Source organism: Octopus sinensis, linkage group LG4 (assembly GCF_006345805.1).
Source record: "Octopus sinensis linkage group LG4, ASM634580v1, whole genome shotgun sequence".
NCBI classification, from domain to species: Eukaryota; Metazoa; Mollusca; class Cephalopoda; order Octopoda; family Octopodidae; genus Octopus; species Octopus sinensis.
This window is the reverse complement of record NC_043000.1, coordinates 49859255-49881414: the sequence shown is the minus strand read 5'-3', so window position 1 is coordinate 49881414 and position 22160 is coordinate 49859255. Positions and strand designations below refer to the sequence as shown.

General features: G+C 34.6%; 1 protein-coding gene and 1 long non-coding RNA gene across 11 annotated transcripts in view; one reads left to right on the top strand and one right to left on the bottom strand.

Annotated features, from left to right (window-relative positions):
• The window catches only part of LOC118762952, a 19844-nt gene extending 5895 nt beyond the window's left edge, over positions 1-13949 (top strand). The window contains exon 3 of the long non-coding RNA XR_004998705.1: positions 13866-13949. This is a non-coding gene — a long non-coding RNA (uncharacterized LOC118762952). The remainder of the gene's footprint in view (positions 1-13865) is intronic.
• Positions 1-22160, bottom strand: part of LOC115210389 (bone morphogenetic protein 1) — a 2987986-nt gene that overhangs the window by 2020201 nt on the left and 945625 nt on the right. The window lies entirely within an intron of this gene.

Below are 22160 nucleotides of genomic sequence, written 5' to 3'. Positions count from 1 at the left end.
CACCCCCAGCCACCCGGGGCTGCATCTAGGGACACGTCTTTCAGGATGATTGTCCTTCGTCGGCCTAGAGTAGCAGACACCAGTCAGCTGACGATATCTGTCTCGACTCGTAATGTATATATCTAAATTTCATCAGGAGGCGTTGATGCTTCCTAGGGCTAAACAGCGGTGGTGTACCCCCTACTGTCACGTTCGTGTTAGATTGACAGTATAAAACCATTCTATCGCCCCACCACCGTACATGTCTCTATGAGAGACTTAGAAATTTAGTATTTCTGATTTTGATAATCAGTGAATAGACTTCACTGAAATTTAGATATATACATTACGAGTCGAGACAGATATCGTCAGCTGACTGGTGTCTGCTACTCTAGGCCGACGAAGGACAATCACCCTGAAACACGTGTCTCTAGATGCAATCCCGGGCGGCTGGGGGTGTTTGTCTCCCCTTCGTAAATGTATATAAGGACACAGGAAAAATGTGTCAAAGCCATCAGGAGGCGTCGATGCTTCCTAGGGCTAAACAGCGGTGGTGTACCCCCTACTGTCACGTTCGTGTTAGATTGACAGTATACAACCATTCTATCGCCCCACCACTGTACATGTCTCTACGAGAGATTTAGAAATTTAGTATTTCTAATTAAAAAACAATTTTTAGTTATTCTTTAACAGAAGTGGAATCCTCTAGAATTGATTTCCTGATTTTGTTTCCTTCAGCTTTCTCTAATTACTGACATGCATGCAGTAATTGTAATTAAACTGAACAATAACTAATCTAACTTCACCAAATTTATAATTAGATGAAGCTATATAAGTCTTCTTGTATCATCTTTCTCTTCTTATTCTCTAGACTGATGAAGTTGTTTATTCTAAGTGAATAATTCCTCTAAGAGCCATCTTATTCAAAATGCTGTCATCTCTTGATTCACATTCATCTAATGGGTGGAGGGAAAAGAGGAAACCACCACATGATTATTGAACCTGCTAAAAATAGCAGCCAAATCTTCATCAGGCAGTACCCTACCTTAACCCTTTAGTATTCAGATTACTTCAGCAAATGTAATTCATATTTATTTACATTTTATATAATTAATCCTGTATTTATTATCTTGTAGTGTTGATATTGTGAAGATATAATTGCTTATTTTTTAAATGACATAGCAAGATAGGTGTGAAAGGCCTGATCTGGTCAGTTTTAGCATAAAACAAGTAGAATATTTGGGTTGGATATGGCTGGTTTAAATGCTAAAGGGTTAAGCAAAAAGTCACATTGGTTTATATAGTTCTAGACATTCTTCAAAAACAGTTCTGTACCATAGAGTAACATACTTGCTATCTATAGTTTGTATGGTAGGTTTTTGTGACATGATGGAGCACAGTATGTAGTTCTCCCCTTCTTGCTCATCTCTCCTCATTTCATAGTCAAGAGATACAGTGAGTGATCTCTCTTTGTTATAGTGTAATGCAGTGAATTTTGAAGGAGAGGGACAAAGAGGGTAATTTTTTTATTCTTGGTAGTTGACTGATACTTTATATATATATGGTTCTCCCTGTCTCCAGCAGGATGGAAGATAAAGTTAACCTGAGTGCTGTTTGGACTCATAAGGCATAAAACTAGAAATATCCATGACAAAGCATTTGCCTGATATTCTAATATTATTCTGCTAACTGACCACACTAGCCCTAGATATATAGGCTGGCAAAAAAAAAAAAAAAAAGGTGGAGTAGCCATAGTTGGAAAAATTTTGATTATAGTTCAAGACCAGGTCAGAACTGGAGATTAAACAACTACTTTTGCAGTTTTAAATTCCTGGCACATGGCCAAGAATTTCGGTATGCATATGTGTGTTGGGGTGTAGACTGTCAATTACATTGGCCCAAGTGCTCACAGGTACTTATTTTGTCAACTCTGAAAGGATGAACAGCAAAGTCAAACCCAGCCGAATTTGAACACAAAATGTAAAACAGGCAGAAGATATGCTCTTTCCCCTTTCAAAATTTTTTTGTCTCACAAGTTACTTGGTGACCCTGCTGGTGGTGGTACCAAGTAAAATGTATCCAGTACACACTGTAAAATGGTTGGCATTTGGAAGGATATCCATCTGTAAGAACCATGCCAAAACTGAACTTGCCTGTGCTAGTGCCATGTCAAAAGCACTCAGTCCACTCTGCTGAGTGGTTGGTATTAGGAAGGGCATCCAGTAATAAAATCCCTGCCAAAACAGACACAGTAGTCTGGGGTCGTCTTCTACCTGGCCAGCTCCTGTCAAACTGCCCAGCCCATATCTGCATGGAAGGCAGATGTTAGATGATGATGATGACGATGATGATGGTGTGTGTGTGTAGATTGTCAATTGCATTGGCCCAAGTGCTCACAGGTGCTTATTTTCTCAACTCCGAAAGGAGGAAAGCAAAGTTGACCACAGCAGAATTTGAACTCAGAATGTAAAAAAGCAGAAGAAACTAACAGTTCTGCCAACTCACTGCCTTTTAAACAACAACAACAACAACAACAACAACTAATCTGGCTAATTCTGTTTTACCCTAACTTCTATTCCAACATTTCATGTGAAAAATGCCAAAATATTTTTTAAATAATAAAATAAAAATAATAAAATACAACTTATTCTTTCTATTCATTTCATTTCTTTGGGCAGTGTTTATTGTCTCTTCAAAACAATCTGAAATATTTCCATTTTTATTCTCTGTTTTTCTTTTTTGAACTGAGAGTGACTATAGCCTAAGGTAAGTTTCACAAAACAATAATTCCATTTCTCTTTCTTGTTTTATTTTTTGATTTTACTTTTGTTTTGTTTAATTTCCTCCAACATATAAAAAGAACATTCTTATCATATAGAACAATCTTGAAGTGACAGGTGTACATTGTTTATAGTTTGTCAAATCTAAGACCTTAGATGTCAGCAGATATTAACTCAATCTACAAGTGCTGGAAGCAGTTATAAAGGATACAACATGTAATCTATTCTAACTGAGAATCTTGTCTTGATTTTGTTTTTCAAGAAGAAAGTCATCCCATTGGAAAGCATACCTGCTAGGCAGGCTATAGTGACTTAAATATAAACTTTTAATCATATTGATTTCTAACTTTGCTACAATTTGGCTAACTTAGAAGGGTACAATCAACTGAATTCAATGCAAGATATAACTAGGACTTATTTAAAAAAAAGCAAACCACCATTCATTCCTTCTCAAGAAAGACAAAAGTTAATGCCAAATCTTATAAGTTGTGAACTTAGAATATGAATGAATGTAATCAATGACCACAAGGTAATTAGTTTTAGCAATTTACCATTTCTGTGATCCACTTTTATGGGTTCCATGGACAGTGAGGTTCACCAATGGAGAAGTTTTTGACCAGATCAAGCCAAAACTGTTGCTGGAAGCTAGGATCACCAAGCATAGATTGGCATATTTTGGTCATATTATGCGGAGAAAATCCCTGGAGAAGGACATTATGCTTGGAATGGTCAGTGGCAACAGAGGAAGAGGCCGACCAAGAACCCGCTGGCTTGACACTATCAAGAGTGACACGGGAATGGCCATGGCCAATCTGAAAGAAGTGACCCAGGATAGAACTGGCTGGAGAACACTGATCCATCGAGTAACTGAGAGTTGACTTTGACTGAGCAGATAGATTGATAGATAGATAGTGATCCACTGCCCATAATCTTATAAATTTATTGATACTGAAAAAATTATTATTTAAAAAAAATCTTTTAGTCATTTAGTCAAGAGGTAAGGCAGTGCTCTTGACTTTTCACAGGGCCTCTGAGATTAGTGAGAGGTAGGGAGGAAGATAACTTTTAACTGAAGAGCTAATCAAACCTATGATCAAAAGTACTCCAATTGACATTTTATTTAGAGGGGAGTGGAAATGAGATTAACTCTAGGACAACATTGATACATCCTGTATTGTTTTAAGATATTAAGTATTATTTGAATGGGATTTAGCTTCTGTTTCTAAAGGTCAAGCAAGAGAATAGATGTTCCCTTATTTATCTGCATACATCAGTCTATAGAACATGAGACAGTATGAATAACACTAGACTGATTGTAATACTTTTGATACAAAACCACTCGAGTCTATCCTGGCTCTATGATACAAACCTTCTGTTCTAAAGTGATCCAACTTTAAATCATGTATCAAAATTTCCTTTGTGATAAACCTCAGCTTAATAATGATGAAGTTATTTTAATAAATTCTTCTTTAGGCACAGGTGTGGCTGTGAGGTAAGAAGCTTGCTTCCCAATCACATGATTCTAGGTTCAGTCCCACTGTGCGGCACTTTCTACTATAGCCTTGGGCAGACCAAAGCCTTGTCAATGGATTTGGTAGATAGAAACTGAAAGAAGCCCGTATTATTTTTATATATAATATAATAATAATAATAATAATAATAATATAATAATAGGAGTATAACTCCAAACTTACAGGAAAAAATTCAATTTAGTATTAAATCAAATTTCACAATATAAATATAAAATATATATAAATTAGAGAAAAACCACTATTATGTAATTCAAACAATGATAGACATAAACCAAATCATAAAGAAAAAATAAAATATATTACAAAACATATAACTAGATCATAAAAAGTACAAAAAATGAATAAACAATATATAATATGTAATTGTACACATAATCATCCTATTTTTTTCTGCATATTATTTTACATACAGCTTACACTAGTGTTTCTCAACCCCATTATATATACTTATTATATATTGTTTATTCATTTTTCTGTACTTTTTTGTGATCTAGTTATATGTTTTATAGTATATTTTATTTTTTCTTTATGATTTGGTTTATGCCTAACATTGTTTGAATTACATAATAGTAGTTTTTCTCTAATTTATATATATATATATATTTATAACTGGTTTAAGAAAAAATTAATACATCACTAAATATATCCCCAATAGTTGTTATAGTTTTTTGATAACATAATAGGTCTATATTACAATAACCAGTAATATGTTGTGTATGTATAGTAATATTATAACCATGAAATTAGCATTAGCTATTTCACTCTATCTTGTGGAACCCCTAGGAACCTTTTGCAGAACCCTAGGGTTCCAGGGAACCCCATTTGAGAAACGCTAGCTTACAGGATTCTTCCTCCTTTAGCTGTCAAACAGAAAATCACAATGATTTGGACACTTTCCAATTGATGCTGAACAGCTTTGTGGCTACCGAAGAATTTCTTGGTTCTTTTATTGTACACCGTTACCTGTCTGAGTAAGTGGAGGCACAATGGCCCAGTGGTTAGGGCAGTGGACTTGCGGTTAGAGGATCGCAGTTTCGATTCCCAGACCGGGTGTTGTGTGTGTTTATTGAGCAAAAACACCTAAAAGTTCCACGAGGCTCCGGCAGGGGGTGGTGGCAGCCCTTATTGTAGTGCTACACCACAACTTTCTCTCACTCTCTCTTCCTGATTCTTGAGTAATGTTGCAATGAATGGACTGGCATCCTATCCAGCTGGGGGGGGGGGGGGGGAAAACACATACACAACAGAAACTGGGAAACTGGGCCCTTGAGCCTGGCTAGGCTTGAAAAGGGCAATGTTTATCGTTTTTTACCTGTCTGAGTACCTCTTATAATCGTGCTGCCACCAGACAAAACTAGGTGCAGCAACTCCAAAGCAACTGCTTTGTGTGTTTACATTACCAATTGTTGGGTATTTGTTTTTTTTCCATCTCTGGTTCATAAATCACTATTTTACAAACCTGATAAGTCATTGTGGATTGAGCCAAAGTGACATTTGTAGATAGGACATTGTGGAGCCTGGTAAACTGTCCTCCACATCATCATCCTTGTTTTAACTTCTACTTTTCCATGCTTGTATTCATAACATGAAATTATTTGGCGTAATTTTATACAGTTTGATGTCATTCTTTTTTGCCTACCCTCACAACACTAAAAATAAATGACACTGTTTGTATAACAGTGACACTTACAACTATCACACAATGTTAAGACAATGTAACTAGTGTGTACACATGCACGTACACACACACACACAGTGGGCTTCTTTTAGTTTTCGTCTACCAAATCCATGCACAAGACTTTGTTTGGCTAGGGGCTATAGTTCAAAAATACTTGCTCAAGGTGACATGCAGCAGGACTGAACCCAAAACCACGCTGCCATGCTTACACCACATGCTTTCAATAGTTACTCTTTTACTTGTTTCAGTCATGTGACTGTGGCCATGCTGGAGCACTGCCTTTAGTCGAGTAAATCGACCCCAGGACTTTTTCTTTGTAAGCCAAGTACTTATTCTATTGGTCTCTTTTGCCGAACCACTAAGTTACGGGGACGTAAACACATCAGCATCAAGTAATATTGGGGGGGGGGAGAACACACAGACACACTAACATATACACACACATACATACCTCGGAGTGGTTGGCATTAGGAAGGGCATCCAGCTGTAGAAACTCTGCCTGATCAGATTGGAGTCTGGTTCGCCAGACCTCAGTCAAATCGTCCAACCCATGCTAGCATGGAAAGTGGACGTTAAATGATGATGATGATGATGATATACGATGGGCTTCTTTCAGTTTCTGTCTACCAAATCCGCTCACAAGGCTTTGGTTGGCCCATGGCTATAGTAGAAGACACTTGCCCAAGGTGCTATGCAGTGGGACTGAACTCGGAACCATGTGGTTCGTAAGCAAGCTACTTACCACACAGCCACTCCTATGCCTTAGTTTATTAAGTTCCTCATATTTTTATGCCTTCCCTTGACGCACCAACTCCATACAAACCTTTAACTACATTACCCAGTATATCCTTTCATTTAAGATCGTCAGGTTGTGATTTGAATATGATTTAGCTGTTAATTCCTTTAGGTCACATAACCACATGGAAACTTCATCCATATGCATAGTTTGATTGATAGAGTCTCAGAGAACTTTAGCAGCAGCAGCAGCAGGAGGAGTATTTGTTAATGCTTATTCCCTGTGACTGCTCTGATTTAGCAGTCCTATGAGTAAAGATAAAAATATTCCAGTCATTGCTATCATGTTTTTTCCCCATTTAATTTTCAGTTGTTGTAAATAAAATCTATGATGCATTCTCCAATATGTCATATTTAAAGTATCATATGATACTTTGGTTACTATTTCTAACGGAATCTGCCGTGTTTTTGTAGGTGCTGAAATAGTATCAATATCTCTTCCTTGATGCACACTAGCTCTACTATTATAGATATGTTGGGTAAAAGTAAGATGTAGAATGATCAAATTATGTTGAAATTAATATGTGCTCTTCAGTAATATTTCTGATGTGTTCATGAAATATGTAACAGTATGCTTCTAATGTTCAAAAACAAAGAATTTGCCTTGGAATATCTCATTATTGCTCCAAGGAATCAATTATCTAAAATATGGATTGATTCATTAATACAAGTTTCAAATTCTATCAAGTCTTTTGATGAATTACATGTTAAGAATAGCAAAAGAATTTCTCTTGCGCTGGGAAAGAAAGCATGAAATGTGTGTGTGTGTGTGTGTATTTGTTGTCTTTGTATGATGTGTGTGTTTACAAATGTATCCGTGTGTGTGTTGTGTGCAATTGTTGTGCATGTAATGAGGACACAGGCATGTGAGTGCATGTAATGTGTGCATGTATGCAAGTGCACATGTATGCGTATATGTTTGATTGTATGCGAGTGTGTGTGCGCTTACAAACAGTTGCTTTATTTAGTGACATTCATGAATAAAATATGTAATAATTAGTATCACTTATGGAAATGATGTATTTGATGGTGCTTAGCAATAATACCATATTAGGAAAGTGATTTAGACAATGGATAACTGTTGAGGAAAACAGAAAGCAATTCATCACATCAAATTATATGCTCTATCAGTTAATTTTTTATGCTTGTCTTGGGAGATTCTTCCAATTAAGACAGAGACAAGTCTTGTTTCTCACTGAAGTACATACACCTAAGCATCTAACTTTGGAGAAATTCTGTCAACTAATGCATATGCATAATTGTACCTTGTCATATTTCACTGTTTGATGACGATAGCACAAGAGTGCTGACACGTGTTCAATTTCTGCTATAATCATTTCATTATCTTACAATGTTGTTCTTGTTTAGTTCCATGTCAAACCTGATCAAGTAGACTTATGATCATCAAAGACATTTTGCCAAGATTGTCTTGTCATTTTTTTAATTGAAATTCAGTATACACACACACACACACACAAACACACACAAACATTCATCATGGCTTCACTGTTTAATTCAGAGAGGTGGGGGGGGGGCGGTTTCTCACTCATTTCTCCTTTCTCTAAAAGAGGTTAGGCTCAGAATATCTATGACGTCTTTCATTTTTTCCTGAGCATAAACATAATATATTCTGTTGTTTTTTTCACATCATCATCACATCTTGGTATTTTTCTTATTTTGGTGTGTGTATATACATACATATATATATATTGATAAAAATGGTAAGACAACAAATGAAAGAACGAGACCTCGATATTATGTAAATAGAGGAATTTATCTGTAAATGTAATATGTGACAATTATTCGGTAGCCATGAGTTTTGGATGTCGAAGTGGAAATCTACGCCACCATCTCTTCAGTTATCTGGTCATCGGAAAAATGCATTTTGTCACATATTACATTTACATATATATATATATATATGTATGTGCATATATATATATATATTTAAACATATATATATATATATGTATGTGTATATATATTACTCTTTTACTCTTTTACATGTTTCAGTCATTTGACTGCGGCCATGCTGGAGCACCACCTTTAATTGAGCAACTCAACCCCGGGACTTATTCTTTGTAAGCCCAGTACTTATTCTATTAGTCTCTTTTGCCGAACCACTAAGTGACGGGGACATAAACACACCAGCATTGGTTGTCAAGCAATACTAGGGGGACAAACATGGACACACAAACACTCACGCACATACATATATATATACATATATACGACGGGCTTCTTTCAGTTTCCATCTACCAAATCCATTCACAAGGCTTTTGTCAGCCCGAGGCTATAGTAGAAGACACTTGCCCAAGGTGCCATGCAGTGGGACTGAACCTGGAACCATGTGGTTGGTAAGCAAGCTACTTACTACAGGCTGTTTTGTAGCCTTCATCATGTAATAATAATCTCAGTGTATGATAGATTATTTTACATGCCTGCACCAATATGCACGCTACACATTGCACAATACAACTGTACATGTACAAACCACTGCAAATATGTAAGGTTATCTCTTCAGATCATTAGAACATCATGCTTACACCAATACTTCAACTCTGCATATACACACAAGACCATCCTTTATATATAGAATGTATGGAAGACTGATAATTTATAAAATTTAGATTGGTATTGTCATTAAAGACGGAGTGTGACTTAAGGGAAATTTGCTTGCTATTTCACAGAGAAGGGAAGATTTATTTGCTATTTCCAAGAGAAGTCGTTTTTGTTGCTTAGCCCTTGGTCTGTCTTGATAGATCAAATACATTTCATATGTGACCCTCTCATCTTGGGGGTGGACACAGTGCCTATCATGTCTTTGTCTATGTTCCTTTTTTTTTTTTGTGAAGACAATACAGCATATTTCTAGCAAGTAGAGGAACCATATAAAGCAGAAGTTGGCAGCAGGTGGGCTGCTTAAGAATTCTCTGTGGGCCTTGAAACTTTTCTAAACATTTTCTTCTAATGTATATTTATGAGCATTTGAGTAGCTGATAGTCTTTTTTGTTAAAATTTGTTTAATTTTGGCATTTTCTAAAAATCTTTTTTAGTCAGGTGAGATGGTAATACCAATGGTCTTTTACCAAGCTTCAAAATCAAAGATAAAAAGGTATCTTTTATCTTTTACTTGTTTCAGTCATTGGACTGCAGCCATGCTGAAGCACTGCCTTCAAGGGTTTAGTCAAACAAACTAAACCAGTACTTATTTTAAAGTCTAGTATTTATTCTGTCTATTTCTCTATTTACACTGCAAGGTTATGGGGATGTTAACAAACCAACACCAGTTGTAAAGTGTTAGGAAAGGGGACAAACATAACCACACACACCTATGTATATGAAAGGTTCAGGCTTCCACACAGTTTTCATCAACCAAATTCACTCACAAGGCAGTTGTTGGCTTGGAGCTATAGTAGAAGACACTTGTTCAAGTATTGTGCAGTGGGACTGAACCCAAAACCACATGGTTGCAAAGCAAGTTTGTTAACCACACAGCCATATATGTACCTATATCTTCTAACTAGTTTGTTTAATCTTTGTTTACACAAGAATTGCTTGTGATGAAAATGGGTAGCTACGTGTGCATGTTTCTATATGTAAAATATGATATAATATACCAGTGGACAATGGGAAAATATACAAAAAAAAACAAAAAACAAATGTGGTTTATTATAGAAAGAAGTTGATGATCTCAGATTTGGAGACTCCATTATTGGCTTGTTAATGTGTGTTGAAGTTCTGGAGTGCAAAGCGTTTAGTTTGTGTACTTTAAAAAGGAGACACATAATTAACCATTTTGCTATCATGTCTATTAAAATACACTGCTTATGTTTGATTAAATGTTGAAAATAATGAAAATTTAGTAAAACAACTTAGTATTAAACCGGTGCATGAATACAAACTAATATAAAATTCTGATGAAGAGTTTTCATCAAAGAGATCTCTTTAGTGTTGGTGCCATTTAGAAAGCATCCATGCTGGGACTGTGTTAATGCATTTGTGCTGCTACTGCATAAACGCACCTGTGTCGGTGGCATGTAAAAGGCACCCAGCACACTCTGTTTAGCGTTTGACATAAAGATGGACATCCAGTTGTTGAAACCATGCCATAATAGACCGTTGGATTCTGGCCAGCTCCCTGCTAGCCATTTCCATGTCAAACCGTCCAGCCCATGCCAGCATGGAAAATGGACGTTAAACGATGATGATAATGATGATTAGTAACAAGAAATGTGTATCCTAGAACCAAGAATTGTCTTGAACAATTTGGTATCAAAGAGGCTAAATGTTATTTGGATTGAGTAGATACATAATCAAAGGCAGTCCAGCTACAACGATGCAGTCCTATTTTTGTTATAGACAGAGTATACCCTAGATTGCGTTATCCTATTTGTCCTTCCTTCAGTTTGGCTATAATTTGAAGGAGATTTGGCTGCTATTTTGGGGATGTCAAGTGACTATGTGATGATTCAAGACCCTCACTGCATGTAAGTGAATGTGTGTGCATTTTAGCAGTTAGGAAATTGGAACACACAGTAAATTCATAAACAAAGTTACATACAAAAATTACCTTTACACTTATTGTTGTAGATGTATGTGTGTGTATGTATATATGTATGTGTATATATGTATACAATCTTTTATATATCATATATTCATATTATACTTTGCAATAATGAGTTTATATTTTCTAAATAATCTCTACAGATAAAGGATTGATTGTACTTGGCCATAAATGGATAAATGGATGGCCACTTCATTAAGAATGTATGTGATGAGAGTAGTGTAAATAAAAGCTTCAAAGACTTTTAAAAGAATAATAATACTACATCTATGAGGTTTGATCTTGCAGCGAAAATGCCATAATAGTGAATAAATGAATTTGGAAAGCAAGCTACTTGATGATTGGCAGGCTGTATCTGTTAACCAAAGCTTAGTGGTTAGATATTGTATCAGCCGCAGTAAGGCAATCTTAATAAATGCTAAATGGAAGCCACAGAGAATAGATTACTATTGTATATAAATGTTGTACTCACTTCTAAGCTAAGGCGTTAATGAGTTCTCATTTACCTGCATTTGAGAGTAATTCTCATGCTGTATTACTAGCCACATGATATGACAGTTCTTAGAATTATAATGCAATTAAGCCTTGCCAAAATACCCCTAATTTTATCTGATGAATGATATAAGAAGTGAAACAGAATATAGTAACTTGCCCTGTTACTGTGATTTATCTATATCCTGATATAATTACAAAAGAGTAATATTATCTTGATAAGCAGTACAAGGGAATCTGTAACTATTTCCATTGAATTCTGAGCATGTCTCTTTTCTGCATAGGCATATGTATTCACGCATATAAATATGCATGTAAGTCTGTATGCCTATTCATATATGTTCTTATTCAAATTGTTTTCAATATGAGATATGTCTGGAATGTATACTTCTATGCTCAACAAATTGAAATGATGTGGGAGCTTCTAGATGGCGGTTCAGCCTGCTAGAAACAACAGTCATTTATTGTTACACTGTTATTTGTTTGTTTTAGGGAAAACAAAGATCAGATTTGATAATGTAATTGGAAGAATATGCTGTTAAGAAAAAATGGGATGGCCACGATATGTCTAGGATTAAGTAACAATAACAAACAAAAAAAAATTTTTTTAATTCAATGCAGTGAGGTGCAGGTATATCTGTGTGGCTAAAAAGTCCATATCCCACCCATGTGGCTTTTGGCTTCAATCCCACTGCATGTCATTTTGGGCTCTGTTATAGCTGCAGACTAACCAAAATCTTTTTAGTTAACTTGACAGATGAAAATTGAAAGATGCCCACTGCATGTACACACACACACACACACATACACAGTGTACAGTTTCATAATTTCATAATTGGTGAAATCAACAAAAACAGTTCTCCATCTTGTGAGAAACAAATATCACCTTGTGCCTGAATGATTGCCTTTTAACACACAGCATGCTATACATCCCTCTTTTGTATTATCAGAGACATGAAACCTACAGTAGCTCGCATTTAAATCTTGTATGTATACACACACACACATCGTGGTTAGAGCAGTGGACTCGCAGTCGAGGGATTGTGGGTTCAAATCTCAGACCGGGTGATGTGTGTGTTTTTGAGCAAAACACGTAAGCTCCACGCGGCTTTGGCAGTAGTTGATGGCAAACTTCTGCTGACTCTTTTACCACAACTTTCTCTTACTCTTTCCTCCTGCATCTTGCAGCTCAGCTATGATGGACCGGCGTCCCGTCCAGGTGGGGAACCTATACACTAAGGAAACTGGGAAACGGGTCCTTATGAGCCAGGAATGGCTCGAGAAGGAACAAACAATATATATATTATATATGTTTTAAATCTTTACATTCTGAGTTCAAATCCTGCAGCTCTCAACTTTGACTTTCATTGTTTGGGGTCAATAAAATAAAATACCAGTTCTAGATAGTGAATTAAGAAGCAAAAGCATTGGCTTATCAGAGAAAATGCCACATAATATTTGTCATATTGGAAATAATTTTTTCTAATTTTGGCAGAAAGCTAGAAATTTTGAGGGGGTTGGGTAGTCAGTTACATTGACTCCAGTGCTCAATTGGTAATTTGTTTCATTGACTCCGAAAGGATGGATGAAAGGCAAAGCTGACCTTGACAGAATTTGATCTCAGAATGTAAAGATGAGCAAAATACCACCAAGCCTCTTGCCTAGCATGCTGACTATTCTGACAACTCAGTGTTTTTATGTTGGAAATAATAATTATCTTTGCTTTGCTTTATTATTATTATTATTATTATTATTATTATTATTATTATTATTATTATTATTATTAGTAGTAGTAGTAGTAGTAGTAGTAGTAGTAGTAGTAGTAGTAGTGTAGTAGTAGTAGTGATGGTGGTGGTGGTAGTAGTAGTAGTAGCAGCAGCAATAGTAGTAGTTGTAGTAATAGTAGTAGTAGTAGTTACAAAATTCTGTCTTTTGTGACCATATTTTTAATTACATATATTGCCAATGTGTTTCAGTTAATTTTGAAAACAACCAACAATTTAGAAAGATTTAATAAAATGGTTAACTCACTCATTATTAAGTTGGTGTTTGTAATATAACTTAACAAAAGGTTCTTTTCATAATTATGATGGGAGGTTTTAATTTAAATATAAATTCTTTAAAAGCAAGTGGCTTTCTGTCATAGAACCAGCAGCAATCTTAGGTGAGTTGGTATCAGAAGAATTGTCAAAGGCTTCAAGTTATGAAATTTTGTAATAATTCTAAAGGAGTTTGTAAAGATTGCTTGCAGAATAGAAAATGACAGCTTTCTGCAGTTCTTCTGTCCAAATCTCTCAGTCTCTAGCTGTGTGGTTAAGAAGTTTTCTTTGCAACCAAATGGTTCTGGGTTTGGCAAATACTTTGTACCAAATTTACCTGTTGGAGTCTGTGTGGAACCATATCTCACACACACATGCGCACGCACATGCACACACACACACATAAACGCACACACATATACACACACATGTATGTATCTGTCTGTCTATCTATACACACATACACACATATATACATATATTACTCTTGTAGATATATATATATATATATATATATATATAATCTTAGGTTTGTCTATGTCGTAAGAAGCTTGCTTTCCAACTACATGGTTTCGGGTTCATTCTACTGCGTGACATCTTGGGCAAGTGTCTTCTACTATAGCCTTGGGCTGACCAAAGCCTTGTGAGTGGAATTGGTTGATGGAAACTAAAAGAAGCCCATGTATATATATATATATATATATATATATATCGAGAGAGAGAGAGAGGTGGTGCTCCAGCATGGCTTCAGTCAAATGACTGAAACAAATAAAAGAATAAAAGAACAAACCAAACATTATCCCTTACAGCTGTTTCAATTATACACAGTGAATTAATTAGATATTAATTAATTCACTGTGTATAATTGAAACAGCTGTAAGGGGTAATGTTCAATTTGTTGTTGATTATAAACTCTCATTACCATCACAATCTCCATTTTCTAAACTACAGGTTTATAAACATCTATTATTTTATGGAAATCAATTCCCACCAAAATGTTAGGTATTGAACAAGTATTTCCTTGGATGACACCTTTCCCTTCATGAGGCTAACATAACTTTTAATCAAATTTTATATATATATATATATGTATGTATTTTAAAGGGTTACAGAATTAACTCATGTATATATCATCATCATCATCATCATCATCATTTAGCATCCGCTTTCCATGCTACCATGGGTTGGATGGTTCAACTGGGGTCTGTGAAGCTGGAAGGCTTCGTCAGGCCCAGTCAGATCTGGCAGTGTTTCTACGGCTGGATGCCCTTCCTAAAGCCATATATATATATATATATATATATATATATACATATATCATGTATATATATATATATATATATAATAATTATAATATTAGGGAATATAAAATTCCAAACTTACAGGGAAAAATTCAATTTAGCAATACAAAATCAAATTTCACAATATATAATATATGTATATAATAAGAGAAAAAGTCAATTGACTTACTTAATAGAGGTTTTTTCTCTTATATATATATACATAGTATATATATATATAGTATATATATATATATACATAGTATATATATATACATAGTATATATATATATATATATATATATATATATATATATATAAATAAATGAAAGAATTTTTTGACGTCACTGCTTATAACGGAATATTTTAAAGAAACACTCATTATCGCTATGGGCTCCATGTGGGCAGTCATCTAAAAGTTTTTGTTCATCTTGATGCTGACATAAGTTCCTTGTTTTTCCTGATGAGAAGGCGGCATAATGCACCCCTTATTCCTTCGAAATTAGGAATATGCAGCCTTCGAAACATATGTCGAGAATAAAGGAATTTTGTTAAATCGTCGTTCAACTCCATTCTTTCATTTATTTGTATTAAAAAAACAAACAAATTTCCACACGAAAGCATGTGATCTCTACCCTTGGCATGTAGCTTCAACCATGTTTTTCTGACGTGAATTTGCTACCCAGGTATCGGTTAACCGAATTATCCATACTAAGATAATTCATTCAACTACTTATATATATATATATATATATGTATATATATATATATATATATATATATATATATATATAATGTGTTTGTGTATGTGTGTGTTGTTGAAAGTATTAGCTCATAAAGTAAATGAACTAACTCTTGAACAAGAGGACTCCAACCATTTTTGCTTAACACTGTTTCACTTAGAATGGACAAAAATTCCTTATGCCTTTGTCACCAAAAGAAATAAATATTAAATAAATAATAATAATTATGTTGAAAATTAGCCATTCAATGAAGAGAGATCAATGAAGTTAGTACTGGGTCAGTACAATCCACTAGATTCCTTGAAGTCAGTACTCCAGGGTGGCCACAATAATAATAAAGTGATGACTAAAAATCAGTCAAAGAATAAAAGAATCATTGTGGACGTTACTTCTGAGATAACAAGGAATAGATTTTACTTACATTTCCTCAGAGATTTCTTTTTTTATATATATATATATATTATGAAGAAATCCAGATAAACTTGCCACGCTTTTCCAAAGTGTTTGCTTCAACACTGCTCTCATATTGTAGAATAGTAAAATATTGTATTCTTTGGTTCTCCACCTTTTTAGTTCCTTAGAATATGATCAAACGATCACATCTAGTTTTTGTGTCCCTATTACATGATCGGTTTGCACTAAGACATCCCACAGGATTGTACAATAGTAATCTTACCAGAAAAAAAAGAAGAAAGAAATGATGCTTCTGGCTGGTAATGGTATAATTTCTTTTTCTTTTTTTTTTTCCTGTCTTCTTTGATTTCCATATTTCTTAGTAACATCAATATGTAACTTTTCCTATAACCTGTCATGTCTTCTTCTACATTATTTTTACACAATCTTCCTATATTCTCGCACTAGATTATTGATACTTTCATCTACTATGCTACATATTGAACATTTAGTATGTATCTTGTTGGCTTCTGCCAATTTTTGTCTTAACCAAGTTTCTTCTAATTGCTTGCTCTTGCAGAGCCATGATAAAGGCTTCTAGCTCCCACTTTAGTCCCCCATATTTTCTGTAAATCATTTTTAGCATTGGTTTTCCTATTCCTTTTGCATACCCAACAGATTAACCTATCCAATGTTTTTACCTTTTTTCTTTTCATGGTAATCTTTTTCTTCACTGAACCTTGATCTCCCTACTTACACATAAAATCTTTTCACTTTTCCTTATGTGCATACAGACATACATATCCTATAATTGCCAAGAGTACTGTGTCTGCTTCATTGAACATTCTTCTGCTCAACCTCTTTTCTTAGTATATACAATCAACTGAAATGGCTCTGTTTGTGTACCCTATTGTGTATTGTTAACAGCTTGCTGGTGCACTTATCCACTTCAATAATTACGCTTTCTTTTCAGTGGAAGAAAAGCTGCAAGCTATCTAAATATTTGTGCTGCCCACAAGCTTATGAGAGATAGATAGATAAATAGAGAGAGAGAGAGAGAGTGAAAGAGAGAAGAACAGAGAAAGGGAGACTCTATGTAGTCACATGATCTACTAGAACTGCTAAAAATAACCACTGTCTTTAAAAAGAAAGGAAACATTGAATAATGTAATCCTTGATACATGCTGCCTGAAAATAAGTTGGAATGGTCACGGCTAGAACTTTTTAGTCATATATAATCATATATATGTTCAATCATGGATGATGATCTGGAGATAAACAATAATTTTAATAATCAGATATTGAAATGCTGTTTGCTTTCTTTTAGGTAAAGAATTATTAATTGAAATTTACCTTATAGTTGGAGAAGGAAACTGAATGTTAAGAGACTCACAAAGAGATAATTTCAAGGAATTAAGTATTAAACTCTAAAAGTTAATGCTCATACATGGGGAAAGGTAAGTTTGTGGACATATTTTAATCTATTACATTTGATTAGCATTGAGCAGATGCAACAATGTGGATGAGCTAAGCTGATGAGCTCTAATAAACCAAAATATGTCCATAGTGCAAAATGCACCTATAGCCTGCAAAGATCAGACTTTTCTTCTAATTATATGAATATATTACGGAGATGTACTTGCATAGCAAGTGACCTGATCTGAAATCAGGTTTTGGAATGAAAACAATTGCAGCATGGAAGGTGCTTATAAGCCATTTAAGAATATATTAATATATTTTAAGAGATTAATTCTAGTTTTAAAAAATTATTTCACTCTTTTCTTTGAGAATTTTTAAGAATGCCTGCTAGGTTTTTGCCTTTTTTTCCTCTTGCTGATAGTTAATTTCAAATTATACAGAATGTTTTGCAATATTTGTTCAAGCTATCTGCTAAGTTCAAATTTTACCAAGGTCAGCTATGCTTTTCATTCTTTCAGGTATAAATAAAATACCAGTAAACTATTAGGGGCAGTTCTACCTTTCTCTCCCTCTCTCTCTCTCACTCTCTTTTTCTCTCCAGATGGAATTGGTTTTGTTCAGACCTAGAAAGAGAAGGGCTTTACCATATTTTAAAGTCATGCTGTATGTCATACCAGCGTCTTAAAGACTCCATCAAATGTTGAACCCCAAATTACCTACCACTACCACCCCTCCACATCACTCCTAAATTTATTTATCCACTTTCTCATCATCATCTCATTTCGGTTATTTCTCTTAGTTCAGTTTCTCAACCTTTCTGACCATTTCCTTGAATTCATATCCAAATTTATATTTTCATTTCCTTCTGTTTCAGCTCCTCATGATCATCCTGCCATAGATTAACCATTATATATCATTATATACCACAGAAGCAGATTTCAACATGTACATCTTTCCTATTTATCAATGACACAGCTAAAACGTTCAGCTTTCCTGCAAATGTTAAGTATTATAATCTCTGAAGGTCTTTTATGGTGGCTGCACATCTACAACTGCATCTTAAAGGCTACTTTTTTCTCTGGTTCAGGAAGTGCTTCCAGCCACTGAAGGAATCATACATGGCTGCTTAACCTGCTAGAAATAAGAGTGAAATTACCCCCTACCCACAAAAAATAAAGGATGTATTGAATAATGTGGTCTAAGGCAAATTAAACATGAAAATAACATAGAGTGGTCATGGTTGGAATGACTTTGATAATTTAGTTAATCAAGGTTGACCTGGAGCTAAACAACTAAAACTGTGAACCATCTACATACCATAAACATGATCCATACAATGAATACTACTTACATATAAGTACTATATGGTTAAGAATTTTGTTTTGCAACTCCATAGTTCCAGGTTTGTGAAACCTTGGGCAAGTGTCTTCTACTAGTAGCTTTAGATTGAGTAGAATTTTGTTGATGGAAACTACAAAATCCCACTCAAAGGATTCAAACAAAAAGAAACACAAGCTTGGATGATGTATCTTAAGTATTTCTAAAAGCAGTGGATGATACTCCTTACACATCATATTCATTTTATATGTCTATTGTTCCATACTGCTTGGGTTGGTCAGGATCTTATTCAGCAAAGTATCACACCACTCATTGTGATCTCTTGTCATCTTCATGACCAGCTTTTACTACTCCTTTCATCGTTGCTCTTTCTCTTTCAAAAAAACTTAGTATTGGTTAATGATGTAAATCATCAACTCTTTTGTTACCAACCCAGCTTAAACTGGCTCTGGCTCTGAGTACAAATCTCTTATTTTCATAAGTTTTGAATAAAAATCTTCCACCAAACCTTAGTCACAATTTATGTTCCTAACACTAGCTTAATGATAACCAATTTATTTTACTAAATTCTTTGTTATATTTAAAGTAATTGAAGGAAACACAGAGCATCTCAAAATAAATACATTAAGGAAAGGGTTAAGAATATCTAAATTTTTTATATTAACCCACTTGAATAATTTCTCCTTGTTTGTGGTATATAGTTACGCACTATATGAAGAGGGGCTGAAAAGTTCCTGGCTTTAAGGCTATCACAAAAGGCCTTCCGGGTTCTTTTAAAGAGCTTAGAAAAACTGAAAAACCTCTGCAATAAGTGTGTGAATCTGAGAGGGGAATACGTTGAATAAAATCATAATTAACTGATCCTCCAGAATTTTATTTTACCCAAAGCCAGGAACATTTAAGCACCCCCTTGAACATAATTACACTGTTGGTTAAAATTATCTTAGACTATTTATATATTTGTAAAAAATTCACTGTCCACTTAATAAAGTGGGCTTCAGTGAGAAGACTAAGCTTTGTTGGTAAGATTTAACAAGATTGAAATAATCGTGAATCTGTACACTTTTCTGCTAACAAAGATCAGATTTTTTTCACTAAACACAAAAATTAAATTTTCTGTGAAATTAATTCTTATTTTTTGGAAATTATCACCCCATTTTCTGTGAAATCTCGCATTAACAATGGCAGCTTAATTTTTCTTTTCCTTCCTTCAAATAATAAATAAATTTCAGTTCACTGAGAATCTTTTGCATACACCACCACCACCACCACCACCACCGCCGCCGCCATCATCATCATCATTTAATGCCCACACTGCCGTGCTTGCATGGGTTGGCTGGAATATATTTGGAGCAGATATTTTGTGACTGGACGCCTTTCCTCTCACTGATCCCTCACTTGTTTTCAAGCAAGGTTATATCTCCTCATGGCCAGACATGTTTTGTAGAATATTGGCTATGAATGGTACTGTTTGTATGACAGAGACACATTTACAACTTTTACACAATGCCAAGCCAAAGAAACACACACACATTCATACATATATATACAATGGGCTTCTTTCAGTTTTTGTCAACCAAATCCACTTATAAAGCTATGGTTGCCCTGAGGCTAAAATAGTAAAAGTAACTTGCTCAAGGTGCTATATAGTGGAACTGAACATGGAACCATATGGTTGGAAAGCAAGCTTCTTGCCACACAGCTTTGCCTACACCTATATTTATATTTGTAAAAATCTCTGTCCATCTATTAACGTGGGATTCCATGAGAAGATTCAGCTTTGCTGATGAGATATTATAAGATAGAAACAGTCATGAACCTATAAACTTTTCTGCTGACAAAGATCACATTTTCCCACTATGCATAAGAATTAAATTATCTCTGAAATTAATTTTTAATTTCTTGAAATTATCTCTCCTTTTTAAAAAAATATTAACAATTGCTGCTATATTTTAAATTTTTCTCACTCTAGGTAAGAGAAAAATATCAGTTCAGTGAGAATTTTTTGCACACATCATTCGATATATAGCCACCTACACAAATTATTTAAATTCATACCACTGGTCCACTTGATTAATTTCTCTTAGCTTATTTTTTGTATATCTGTTTTATTACCTACTTGTAATGTGTGACATGGTTTATTGGCTTGGAGCAAGCATTTTTGCAGCTAAATACTATCCCTACTGTTAACTACACAACTGTGAAGTCACAGTGGATCCTGTACGTTTTTTTAAAATTATTTTTGTTCAATCAGGCAAATCGGAGAAAGTAGAGTTATGTGCTTGCTCAGAGCACAACATGAACGTATTAAATTGTAGTTGTTCACATATCTCAAAACACAAGTCAATTTATTGGACAGTATTTTTTGTCTGTCTTTCATTTCTGGCACATTGGTTTATTACACATCCCTGCTATGTTATTCATTTCTTCTACTGTGATAAAAAAAAAAGAGAAGAAATATGCTGGTTGGGGTGGAAAGGGCAATAAAGGTATAGTAAAGCAATAGAATCAGAGCATACTGGTGATGTTTTGCATTGGTAAAAATTGATACAAATAGTTCAAACAGTGGAATATGTTTTATGTTATGAGACAGAAACATTTCTAATGTTTGTCATTTTCCAGAGAGAGAGAGAGAGAGAGATTTTATCATTGGATTGCAAAGTTACATAGTAACTTTATTTGTGAGAGGTGGTGGTAAATTAAAATGCTTGTGAATTAAGATTATTCATGCATTTTTCTGAGAATATCATTCATTATATGAGCACGTGTGGAAGCAATGTTCATAAATCTAGAATCCCACATTCACAAAAGACTGGTAAGAGAGTGTGTGCACTGCTGCTTGCAATGCTTCAGTATTAGCCTTCAGGCATTCGTTGATGACCCTTATTCTGACTGAAAGGTTACAAATCTCCCAGCTATTTTGTTAAAGGAGGGAAACATTGCTAGCTTTCAGTTCAAATTAATATTTCTCTTAAAATGGATAATTTTCTAATGAATTCATGGTAATGAAGACATTTAAAACATCAGATTCACAATGACTTTGATAGCCTTTTTTCTTTTTAAACTTCCACGTAATAATATAAAGAAATACTTCTGAGTTTTAGAAATGCACACAACATCAGCTT